This window comes from Bombina bombina, chromosome 5 (assembly GCF_027579735.1).
Source record: "Bombina bombina isolate aBomBom1 chromosome 5, aBomBom1.pri, whole genome shotgun sequence".
Classification (NCBI taxonomy): domain Eukaryota; kingdom Metazoa; phylum Chordata; class Amphibia; order Anura; family Bombinatoridae; genus Bombina; species Bombina bombina.
In genome coordinates this window covers 1,089,801,681-1,089,813,963 of record NC_069503.1, presented here as the reverse complement: position 1 = coordinate 1,089,813,963, position 12,283 = coordinate 1,089,801,681, and the positions used below count along the sequence as shown (strand labels likewise).

Here is a 12,283-nt window from a genome sequence, read left to right as displayed (position 1 = left end):
TATAGATATGGCTGAAGTTTCTTGAGGGCCCACACCACGGCCAGGCATTCCTTTTCGATGGCGGCGTAGCTAACTTCTTGGGGTAAAAGTTTCCTGCTTAGGTAGGCCACAGGATGCTCGCTGCCATCAGCCCCAACTTGGCTCAGCACGGCTCCCAATCTAAACATAGAAGCGTCTGTATGGACGAGAAAGCGTTTAGTTGGATCCGGGGCAGCAAGGATAGGGGCATTTACGAGAGCGTTTTTCAGTTATTGGAATGCTTGTTCACACTCTGGGCTCCAGGTAACAATCTTAGGAAGGTTTTTACGGGTGAGGTCGGTGAGGGGTTTGGCTAGGGTACTATAATTAGGTACAAACTTCCTATAATAGCCTGCGGTACCTAGAAAGGCTAGCACTTGGGTCTTGGTACGGGGAGTGGGCCACTTGGCTATGGCCTCTACCTTGGCCGGTTCGGGCTTCTGCTGCCCGCATCCTACTCGGTGCCCTAGGTACTGGATCTCCGCCATCCCTATATGACATTTGCTAGGCTTAAGGGTTAATCCTGCCTCCCTAATGCGATCTAGGATCGCCCCTATATGGTTCAAATGCTCGTCCCAGGAGCTGCTAAATATAGCTATGTCGTCTAAATAGGCGCATGCGTACTCGTGGGACCCATCCAGTAGCCGATCTACCATTCGCTGGAAAGTAGCCGGAGCGTTCTTCATCCCGAATGGCATGACCTTGAATTGGTACAGGCCAAACGGGGTGACGAACGCTGATTTGGGGATGGCATCCTCGGCTAGTGGGATCTGCCAGTACCCCTTACACAGATCTATGGTGGTGAGGTACTGGCCTCGAGCCATTTTATCTAGGAGCTCATCTATCCGGGGCATAGGGTAGGCATCAGAGACGGTTTTATCATCATTTATCAAGTTTCCGGTAGTCTACACAGAAGCAGGTCGTGCCGTCCCGCTTCGGCACTAGAACTACCGGCGAGGCCCAGGGGCTGTCCGAGTGCTCAATCACTCCTAACTGTAGCATCTCGTCAATCTCCTTCCGCATATGTTCTCTCACCGATTCTGGTATGCGGTAAGGAGGTTGACGCATGGGCAGGTGACCTGGGGTTTCTACCCTATGGGTGGCCAGTCGAGTATATCCAGGCACGTTGGAGAACGTGTCTCTCTTTTCCTGTAGTAGCTCTGCTATTTGAGCTCGTTCCCGAGGACTTAACCGCTCACCCAATTGTACCTCTCCCAGACCTTCATTCCGGTTCATCATTCCTAGGAGGTCGGGAAGAGGTAAACTGTCTGCGTCGTCCGCGGCAGGGGCGCAAATAGCATTCACCTCCTCTGTGCATTCATGGTACGGCTTCAACATATTTACATGGAGCATGCGTCTACCGCCTGCTCCAGTACATGGGCCGATCACATAGGTGGTGTCACAGATTTGTTCCACTACCTTGTATGGGCCCTGCCAGGAGGCCTGCAGTTTATCATTTTTGACCGGTTTTTAGATTATCACCTTCTGCCCAGTCTGAAAACTGCGGTCCCTGGCGCCCCTATCATACCAACGGCGCTGACGGGTTTGAGCCGCCTGAAGGTTGGAGCGGACGGTACGAGTCAGGGCCTCCAGGCGCTCCCTAAACTCCAGCACGTATGGTACGATAGGAGTACCATCACTAGTGACTTCCCCCTCCCAATGCTCTCGGATTAAGTCTAGGGGATCCCGTACCCTCCTTCCGAATAATAATTCAAAGGGAGAGAACCCCGTGGACTCCTGAGGTACCTCCCGGTAGGCGAAAAGCAAATGGGGTAGAAACCGCTCCCAGTTCTTCTGGGTATCCATGAACGTGCGGAGCATCTGTTTTAGTGTTCCATTAAACCATTCACAGAGCCCATTAGACTGGGGGTGATAAGCGGAATTTACAATGGATTTCACCCCACATGCTCTCCACAACTGGTGGGTAATCTCGCCGTAAACTGGGTGCCCCGGTCCGAAATAATCTCCCGGGGAAATCCCATGCGGGAGAAGATTCTGATGAGGGCATCCGCCACGGTCTCGGCATGAATATTAGCCAGAGCCACTGCCTCGGGATATCGGGTGGCATAATCCACGACCGTGAGTATATACCTCTTCCCCGAGGGGCTAGGCTTGGCTAGGGGGCCAATGAGGTCCACCACCACTCGACTAAAAGGCTCCTCTATTATAGGGAGGGAGTGTAGCTTCGCCTTATATCGGTCTCCTCTTTTCCCTACTCGTTGGCAGGTGTCACACGTCTGGAAATACTGCCTAATATCTTTGGTGATCCCTGGCCAAAAGAAATTCTGAGTTAGGCGGTGCTTCGTCCGACTAACTCCTAGGTGGCCTGACAGCGGAATATCGCGGGCAACCCGTAGCAGTTCTCGTCTATACCTCTGAGGTACTATTAACTGCTGAACGGACAGGGGAATAGATCCAGCCACTATCTTCTCTGCATACCTGTACAGTAACCCCTTATCCCAACCATACCTCTCTCCTTCCAACCCCGCCTGATTCTGGTCTACCTTATCCCTATATACTTGCAACGAGGGGTCAGTGGCCACTTTGCTACCAAACTCTAGTGGAGGGGCCCAAGAGACATTAGGGGGGTGATTGCTTACCTGAGCCTCAGAGTGATCAGCCAGTGCATTGGTGCGGGCCTGTTGTCAGGTAACCACGGGCAGTGCTGCTTGTGGTGAGGTTCGGGGTGCAAACGCTGAAGTCAGCTCCCCTAAGTCGTTGCCAAAAATAACTTCTGCGGGCAAATTTTGCATAAGGCCCACTTCTACGTTCCCCGACCCTGCTCCCCAATCCAAGTGTACTTTGGCCGTGGGAATCTTGTAAATGACTCCCCCGGCCACCCGGACAGCTACACAGTCTCCGGTGAGTTGATTGGTAGAAACTAAATGTTGCCGGAGCAAGGTTATGGTGGCCCCAGAGTCACGCAGCCCTTGGACACGTCGGCCCTCTATATAGACCACCTGGCGGTGGCTTTGTAGGTTGTCCGAAGCGGCCTGTACTGGGTTTACCTTGTGTAAGATGCCCAAGGGTTCCTCGTGGAAGACTGCTCGTTCTGGTAGCAGTGTACAGCTGCCCGGTTGTTTGACAAGTTGTTCTGGTTGTTCCAGATGGATCGGTTCTTGTTCCTGGGACAGTCTCTCTGAATGTGCCCTTGTTGGTCACAAAGATGGCAACGGATAGCTGATCGATTCTGGTATCGGGGAGGGGGTGGGTAGATTCCTCCTCCAGGATGGGGTAGCAGAAGTGTGGGGGTTGGGGTGAGCCCAATAATGGAGCGTTGCTGTGTTCGTTGAGCTCTCCGAGCGTCTTGTTATTCGTCGGCCAAGGTCGCTGTGGTATGTTCCGTGCACGGTTTTCGATCTCTCAGACAGTTTTGCAATTCAGTGGACACCCCTTGGAAGAATTGCTCCATCATCAGGAGTTGTAAAAGGTCTTCCAACTGGGTGACTTGGGCTGCCTGCAACCAGCCTTTAGCGGCCCTGGTTAGCCGATGCGCCCACTCAGTGTGGGTATCTTTCTTCAGCTTCTTCAGGTCTCGGAACCGCTGTCTGTATGCCTCCGGGGTAATAGCATACCTAGTCAAGATGGCCTGTTTTACCTTCTGGTAGTCCCTGCTGTCCTCATCTGGTATGATGCGGTAGGCTTCAGCAGCCCGTCCGGATAACTTGCCAGCCAGTAGGGGAACTTGGTCAGCGGTACTAATATTATGCAGTTGGCATAATCGCTCAAAGTCCTGTAGGTACCCATCGATATCCTCTGTGTCGGTATGATCCTTGAATGCGTGGTAGGGAATCTTAGCTTTCCCTGTACCAGCACTGGAGTGTACTGGTAGCCCCTCTCCGGGTCTTGGGGTGGTTTGTCGGGTCACCATCAAGTACTCATGTACGTCTGCTGATGTCTGTGTCAGGAGCTCCTCCGAATGGGGTAGCGGAAAAAAGCCAACCGGGTCTGCATCTCTTTTTGGAATTCAGTTTCCTTGTTCGCCATGGGTACGGCCATACCTGCTACCCGGTCTCCCTCCATGTGCTCTGCAATCAGCCTTGCTTTGGTTTTATTGCTGGCAATAATTCCTCTCACCTCCAGTAATTCCTTCAATGCAGTTCTCTTTAGTCTAGTATAATCTGTCCCCATTCACTGTCTGTTCATATACATCACATGTCCTATGACTTGCTGTGCGGTTTGAATCCCGTCGCTTGCCACCAATTGTAACAGAGAGGCAGTAGGATCTGTAATATATTTTGGGTAGGCAGAGACAAGCAAGTAACTACTCTTGATAATTGTAGCAGAGAGGCAGTAGGATCTGTAATATCTTTTTGGTAAGCAGAGACAAGCAAATAACTACTCTTGGTAATTGTAGCAGAGAGGCAGTAGGATCTGTAATATCTTTTTGGTAAGCAGAGACAAGCAAATAACTACTCTTGGTAATTGTAATAATAACCCCTTTCCACCAAGAACTAGACGACACATAGCTTGGGAGTCAACAACAACTATTTCTTCAACAGAACAAAAAAAACAAACACTTTTTAAAAACAGTCTCCCCTACCAGGGGTTTCCCAACTGAAACAGCAGGGAGTTTAAACAGTAACATACAGTTTAACATACATTTTAACCATTAGCCTAAATAACAATTCCTGCATAGTTCATAAGTGGCGAGTTTTGCCACACTGTTATTCCCATAAAGGGCATATACTGAACATGTAAGTACGGTAACTGTACATAAGTGGTATCACTTCCTTTACTCTGCCATTAGTGAGTGATGTTCAGTGTTTAAATATAGCATGTTGTAGGATAGATGAGGTTGAATTATATAACTATCTTTTTAATGGCAGTAGGAGTCCACAAATTCATTAATTACTGATGGGAATTCAACACCTAGCCACCAGGAGGAGGCAGAGGCACTCCAGTTGAAAAGCTTTAAGTATCCTCCCACTTCCCCTACCCTTTCAGTAATTATTTACCAGGAGGTATACAGATAGCTGTGCTCTAAGGAAGATTTATTTCAGAGTCTTTAATGGATTGTCTCCCTGCAAGATATAGACTGGGGTATGTTGAGTAACCATGTAATCCTCTTAGTAAGAGTGTTGGTGAAAGTTAGCTTTCTGGATGTCACAGGATAGCTTCCCATGCCTCCTTCCAGTGTTTCATGCTAACCCCCCTCCAGGCATACAGTGTTGGTTACACTGCTTTGCTGTATTACACAGATCCCTGTCAGATGTATGTCCTTGCTGCCAGACCTGGAAGTGTTGTGACTGCACAATGGCTGAAGTCCTCTGAGGGTAACTCCCTTTCCTCTTTGGCTTCAGAGGCCTTTTCTTTTACAAAGATATGACGAGTCCACGGATTTCATCCTTACTTGTGGGATATTAACCTCCTGCTAACAGGAAGTGGCAAAGAGCACCACAGCAGAGCTGTATATATAGCCCCTCCCTTCCCCTCCACCCCCAGTCATTCTCTTTGCCTGTGTTATACTAGGAAGAGTTAAAGTGAGGTGCTAGTTTTATTTTCTTCAATCAAAAAGTTTTTTATTTTAAATGGTACCGGTGAGTACTTTTTTCCTCAGGGGGTTATGGAAGAAGATTTCTTCCCTGAGGTTGATGATCTTAGCAGTTGTAACTAAGATCCATGCTGGTTCCCACAAGACTTCTGAAGGTAACACATGAGACATCTTCAGTGTGGAGACCGGTTTCATGCTACAAGCAGCATTAAGGTATATGCATCCTTTTATTTCTGAAGAGACTTGATATATCAGAACTGGCTGGCATTTATTTCCCTATATGGGAATGGGGTAAGCAGTAGACCTGTTTCACAGAAGGGTATTACTAGAGTCCCCTGTTATTATTTTATGTTTCTGACATAAGGGCATGATATGACACTCTGGGAGAGGCATAAGAACTTTTAATCGATAAGCTGTTAAAACGTTTGAGTTATTTTTTATTATATATCCAGCATGACTTGCTGGGATATGTTTGGGGTGTGTTTTGTGTTCCACTTAGCTGTATGTTAAACCGCTTCCCATGCGGTTGTGTTAGGGCCTACTCCAACTTCGGCCATAAGGGGCGGGGCTTGTCTTTGCACGCTCAGATGCGCACTTCCTTCTGACAGAGGAGCAGCAAGCTGTAAATCCGGTTGCTCCTGGACAGTAGTCTCTGGCTTGGAGTGTTGGCTATTGATTCCAAAGTACCCTGGGGGCAGGTAGGCGCCACAGCAGTGCTGTGGCGAGGTGCAGAGGGTGTTTTTGTGTAAACTGATATATTTTTCACTTTAGAGCCTTATTTTTTTCACCTTTCTAATAGGGTGCAATAATTTTTGGATATACTAATTAATTTGAGTGAATTTTGGTAGCAAATTAACGTTATTTAAGCAGTTTTGGAAAAATTGTTCTCTTTTTCTTTCTTAAAGGCGCAGTACACATTTTTCAAAGTTTTATTTAAAACAATAAATAAAGTGTTTCAACGACTTTTGTGGCTATTATCAGTCTGTTCAACATGTCTGACATTGAGGATTCTCATTGTTCTATGTGTTTAGAAACTATTGTGGAACCCCCTCTTACATTGTGTACCTCTTGTACTGAAAGGGCCTTACATTGTAAAGACCATATTTTAGGTCAAGATAGTGTGCCTAAGGATGATTCTCAATCTGAAGAGAATCAGGTTATGCCATCCAATTCTCCCCAAGTGTCACAACCTTCAACGCCCACACAAGCGATGCCAAGTACCTCTAGTGCGTCTAATTCCTTTACTCTGCAGGAGATGGTTGCAGTTATGTCAACTACCCTTACAGAGGTATTATCTTAATTACCAGTGTTGCAGGGTAAACGCAGTAGGTCAGGTATTAATGTAAATACTGAATCCTCTGATTTTTTTATTAGCTATTTCCGATGTACCCTCACAGTGTTCTGAGTTGGGGGTCAGGGAATTGCTGTCTGAGGGAGAAATTTCAGACTCAGGGAATGTGTTACCTCAGACAGATTCGGACATTATGTCCTTTAAATTTAAACTTGAACACCTCTGTCTGTTGCTTAGGGAGGTCTTAGCGACTCTGGATGATTGTGATCCTATTATGATACCACCAGAGAAATTGTGTAAGATGGACAAATATTTAGTGCCTACTTATACTGATGTTTTTCCGGTTCCTAAAAGAATTTTGGAAATTATTAAGAAGGAATGGGATAGACCAGGTATACCATTTTCTCCCCCTCCTACTTTTAAGAAAATGTTTCCCATATCGGACACCATTCGCGACTTGTGGCAAACGATCCCTAAGGTGGAGGGAGCTATATCTACCCTGGCTAAGCATACAACTATACCCATTGAGGACAGTTGTGCTTTCAAAGACCCTATGGATAAAAAAATTAGAGGGTCTCCTAAAGAAATTGTTTATTAATCAGGGTTTTCTTTTACAACCTACTGCTTGCATTGTTCCAGTAACTACTGCAGCAGCTTTTTGATTTGAAGCTCTGGAAGAGTCCCTGAAGGTTGAGACTCCGTTAGATGACATTTTGGATAGAATTAAGGCTCTCAAGTTAGCTAATTCTTTCATTACTGATGCCGCTTTTCAAATTGCTAAATTAGCTGCGAAAAATGCAGGATTTGCTATTTTAGCACGAAGAGCATTGTGGCTCAAATCTTGGTCTGCTGATGTGTCATCAAAACATAAGCTTTTAGCTATTCCCTTTAAAGGTAAGATCATTTCTGACATTACAGGAGGTAAAGGCCATGCTCTACCTCAGGATAAGTCTGTTAAGATGAGGGGTAAACAGAATAATTTTCGTTCCTTTCGGAATTTTAAGGGAGGACCTTCTACTTCCTCTTCCTCCACAAAGCAGGAAGGGAATTTTACCCAATCTAAGTCAATTTGGAGACCCAACCAAAATTGGAATAAAGGTAAACAATCTAAGAAGCCCGCTGCTGCTACTAAGACAGCATGAAGGGGTGGCCCCCGATCCAGGACCGGATCTAGTAGGGGCAGACTTTCTTGCTTTGCCCAGGCTTGGGCAAGAGATGTTCAGGACCCCTGGGCACTAGGAATAGTGACCCAAGGTTATCAGTTGGATTTCAAGCATTTTCTCCCAAGAGGGAGGTTTCATCTTTCAAGATTATCTGCAGACCAGATAAAAAGAGAGGCGTTCTTACGCTGTGTAAAAGACCTTGTTACCATGGGAGTAATTTGTCCAGTTCCAAAATCAGAATAAGGACAGGGGTTTTACTCAAATATATTTGTGGTTCCCAAAAAAGAGGGCACTTTCAGACCCATCTTGGACCTCAAGTGTCTAAACAAATTTCTCAGAGTCCCATCGTTCAAGATGGAGACTATACGAACTATTTTACCAATGATCCAGGTCAATATATGACTACCGTGGATTTGAAGGATGCTTACCTTCATATGCCTATCCAAAAGGATCATCATCAGTTTCTAAGGTTTGCCTTCCTGGACAAACATTATCAGTTTGTGGCTCTTCCCTTCGGGTTGGCTACAGCACCCAGAATCTTCACAAAGGTTCTAGGGTCTCTTTTGGGCGTTCTCAGACCGTGAGGCATAGCAGTGGTGCCTTATCTGGATGATATTCTAATTCAGGCGTCAACTTATCAACTGACAAAATCTCACACGGAACATAGTGTTGTCTTTCCTGAGAACTCATGGTTGGAAGGTGAACATAGAGAAGAGTTCACTTGTTCCACAGACAAGGGTTCCTTTCTTGGGAACTCTCTGATAGACTCGGTAGCCATGAAAAAATTTCTGACAGAGGTCAGAAAATCAAAGATTCTACATACTTGCCGAGCACTTCAGTCCATTCCTCTGCCATCAGTGGCTCAGTGTATGGAGGTAATTGGATTAATGGTAGTGGCAATGGACATCATTCAGTTTGCTCGCTTTCATCTCAGACGACTGCAACTGTGCATGCTCGCACAGTGGAATGGGGATTATGTGGATTTATCTCCTCAGATAAATCTAGATCAAGAGACCAGAAATTCTCTTCTTTGGTGGTTGTTGCTGGATCATCTGTCCCAGGGGACTTGTTTCCGCAGACCCTCGTGGGTGATAGTGACAACGGATGCCAGCCTTCTGGGCTGGGGTGCAGTTTGGAACTGAAGGCTCAGGGTGTTTGGACTCAGATGGAGTCTCTACTTCCAATCAATATTCTGGAACTGAGAGCAATATTCAATGCGCTTCATGCGTGGCCTCAGTTGGCTTCAGACAAATTAATCAGATTCCAGTCAGACAACATCACGACACTGGCATATATCAATCATCAGGGGGGAACAAGGAGTTCCCTAGCGATGATAGAAGTATCCAAGATAATTCGATGGGCGGAGGCCCACTCTTGTCATCTGTCAGCGATCTACATCCCAGGAGTAGAGAACTGGGAAGCGGATTTCCTAAGTCGACATCCGGGGTAGTGGGAACTTCACCCGGAGGTTTTTGCCTCATTGATTCTCAAATGGGGCAGCCCGGAATTGGATCTGATGGCATCTCGACAGAATGCCAAGCTTCCAAGATACGGATCCCGGTCAAGGGATCCTCAGGCCGAACTGATAGATGCCTTGGCAGTGCCTTGGTTGTTCAGCTTAGCTTATGTGTTTCCACCGTTTCCTCTCCTTCCACACGTGATTGCTCGAATCAAACAGGAGAAAGCTTCAGTGATCCTGATAGTGCCTGCATGGCCACACAGGACTTGGTTTGCGGATCTAGTGGACATGTCCTCTCTGCCGCCGTGGAAAACTTCCATTGAGACAGGACCTTCTCATTTAGGTCCTTTCCAACATCCAAATCTAATTTCTCTGCAGTTGACTGCGTGGAGATTGAACGCTTGATTTTATCGAAGCGAGGATTCTCTGATTTGGTCATCAATACTTTGATACAGGCTAGAAAGCCTGTCACTAGAAAAATCTATTATAAGATATGGCGTAAATATCTTTAATGGTGTGAATCCAAGGGTTACTCATGGAGTAAAGTTAGGATTCCTAGGATTCTGTCTTTTCTCCAAGAAGCATTGGAGAAAGGGTTATCAGCAAGTTCCTTAAAGGGACAAATTTCAGCTTTGTCAATTCTGTTTCACAAACGTTTGGCAGATGTGCCAGATGTTCAGTCTTTTTGTCAGGCTCTATCTAGAATTAAGCCTGTATTTAGACCCATTACTCCTCCCTGGAGTTTGAATTTAGTTCTTCGAGTTCTTCAAGGGGTTCCGTTTGAACCCATGCGTTCCATAGATATTAAATTGTTATCTTGGAAAGTTCTGTTTTTAGTTGCTATTTCTTCTACTCGAAGAGTTTCTGAGCTTTCAGCGCTACAGTGTGATTCTCCTTATCTCATTTTTTTTATTCTGATAAGGTGGTGTTACATACCAAATCTGGATTCCTTCCTAAGGTTGTTTCAAATAAGAATATTAATCAGGAAATTGTTGTTCCTTCTTTGTGTCCTAACCCTTCTTCTAAGAAGGAGCGTATGTTGCATCATTTGGATGTGATCCGTGCCTTAAAGTTTTAGTTTCAGGCAACTAAGGATTTCCGTCAATCATCTTCATTATTCATTGTTTATTCCGGAAAGCGTAGGGGTCAGAAAGCTACGGCTACCTCTCTTTCTTTTTGGCTGAGAAGCATCATCCGCCTGGCATATGAGACTGCTGGAAAGCAGCCTCCTGAAAGAATTACGGCTCATTCTACTAGGGCTGTGGCTTCCACATGGGCCTTTAAAAATGATGCATCTGTTGAACAGATTTGTAAGGCTGCGACTTGATCGTCCCTTCACACTTTTTCCAAAATTTACAAATTTTGCTTCTTCTGAGGCTATTTTTGGGAGAAAGGTTCTTCAAGCAGTGGTGGTGCTTTCTGTTTAGGTTCCTGTCTTGTCCCTCCCTTTCATCCGTGTCCTTTTGCTTTGGTATTGGTTTCCCACAAGTAAGGATGAAATCCGTGGACTCGTCATATCTTTGTAAAAGAAAAGTAAATTTATGCTTACCTGATAAATTGATTTCTTTTACGATATGACGAGTCCACGGCCCACCCTGTTCTTTTTAAGACAGTTTTTCTTTATATTTTTTGTAAACTTCAGTCACCTCTGCACCTTTTTTAGCCTTTCCTTTTCTCTTCCTTTACCTTCGGCCAAAATGACTGAGGGTGGAGGGGAAGGGAGGGGCTATATATACAGCTCCGCTGTGGTGCTCTTTGCCACTTCCTGTTAGCAGGAGGCTAATATCCCACAAGTAAGGATGAAATCCGTGGACTCGTCATATCGTAAAAGAAATTAATTTATCAGGTAAGCATAAATTTACTTTGTCTGCTTTGAGGGATCTGAATCCCTGGTTGCAATGAAGATCCTGATGGACACTGATTCCAGGACTACTATGAGGGGACAGAGGGTCAGCATTACCCAGATTCTCCCCGAGGTGGGAGTTAGGGGAGCATTACCCTGATTCACCCTGAGGTGGGAGTTAGGGGATACATGTTAGTGCAGACATTTGGGAGACTGAGGCATGAATAATGAAGTAGCGGTGTAGATCATGGTGGCGTCTTTCCAAAGGAAACAGTGACACGTACTGCTCATTTTTTAAAAAAAAAACAATTATGGGTCTTGTTAGCTTATTTAGGGGCTCTTAACCTTTTATTTATCGTGCTTGGGGACAGGATCGCCACTCTAAGCGGTCAGTTATGGCGCAATTGTTTACCGCAATAGTGCATGGAACGCCGTAGCAGGGGGCGTGGGTTATTTCAGGAGCAAATCGCCATGCTAGTTTTGGTGCACTCTACCTTTTCTCTCACTCCCGGATCAGATCGAGTCCAGCAAAATGCTTTGTGACAGAGTTTTTACTGCTTGAGAAGTGAGGTCTGGAGTTGGTGAGTCGCTCCAGTTGTGGAGCTTTTCTTTAGGGACATTGGAGTTGCCGGCATTACTGGGGCTCAATACCTTTAGGCTGATGGAGGATTCAGAGCAACATTTCTTTTAGAAAGATATGACGAGTCCATGGATTTCATCCTTACTTGTGGGATATTAACCTCCTGCTAACAGGAAGTGGCAAAGAGCACCACAACAGAGCTATATATATAGCCCCTCCCTTCCCCTCCACCCTCAGTCATTCTCTTTGCCTGTGTTATACAAGGAAGAGGTAAAGTGAGGTGCTAGTTTTATTTTCTTCAATCAAGAAGTTTTTTATTTTAAATGGTACCGGTGTGTACTATTTTCTTCAGGGGGTTATAGAAGAATCTTAAGTGTGGAGACCGGTTTCATGCTACAAGCAGCATTAAGGTATGTGCAGCCTTTTTATTTCTGA

The 12,283-nt window shown here is 45.8% G+C and overlaps 1 protein-coding gene across 2 annotated transcripts in view; it reads left to right on the top strand.

The window, feature by feature from the left end:
* The window catches only part of ZFAT (zinc finger and AT-hook domain containing), a 478,376-nt gene that overhangs the window by 208,687 nt on the left and 257,406 nt on the right, over positions 1–12,283 (top strand). The window lies entirely within an intron of this gene.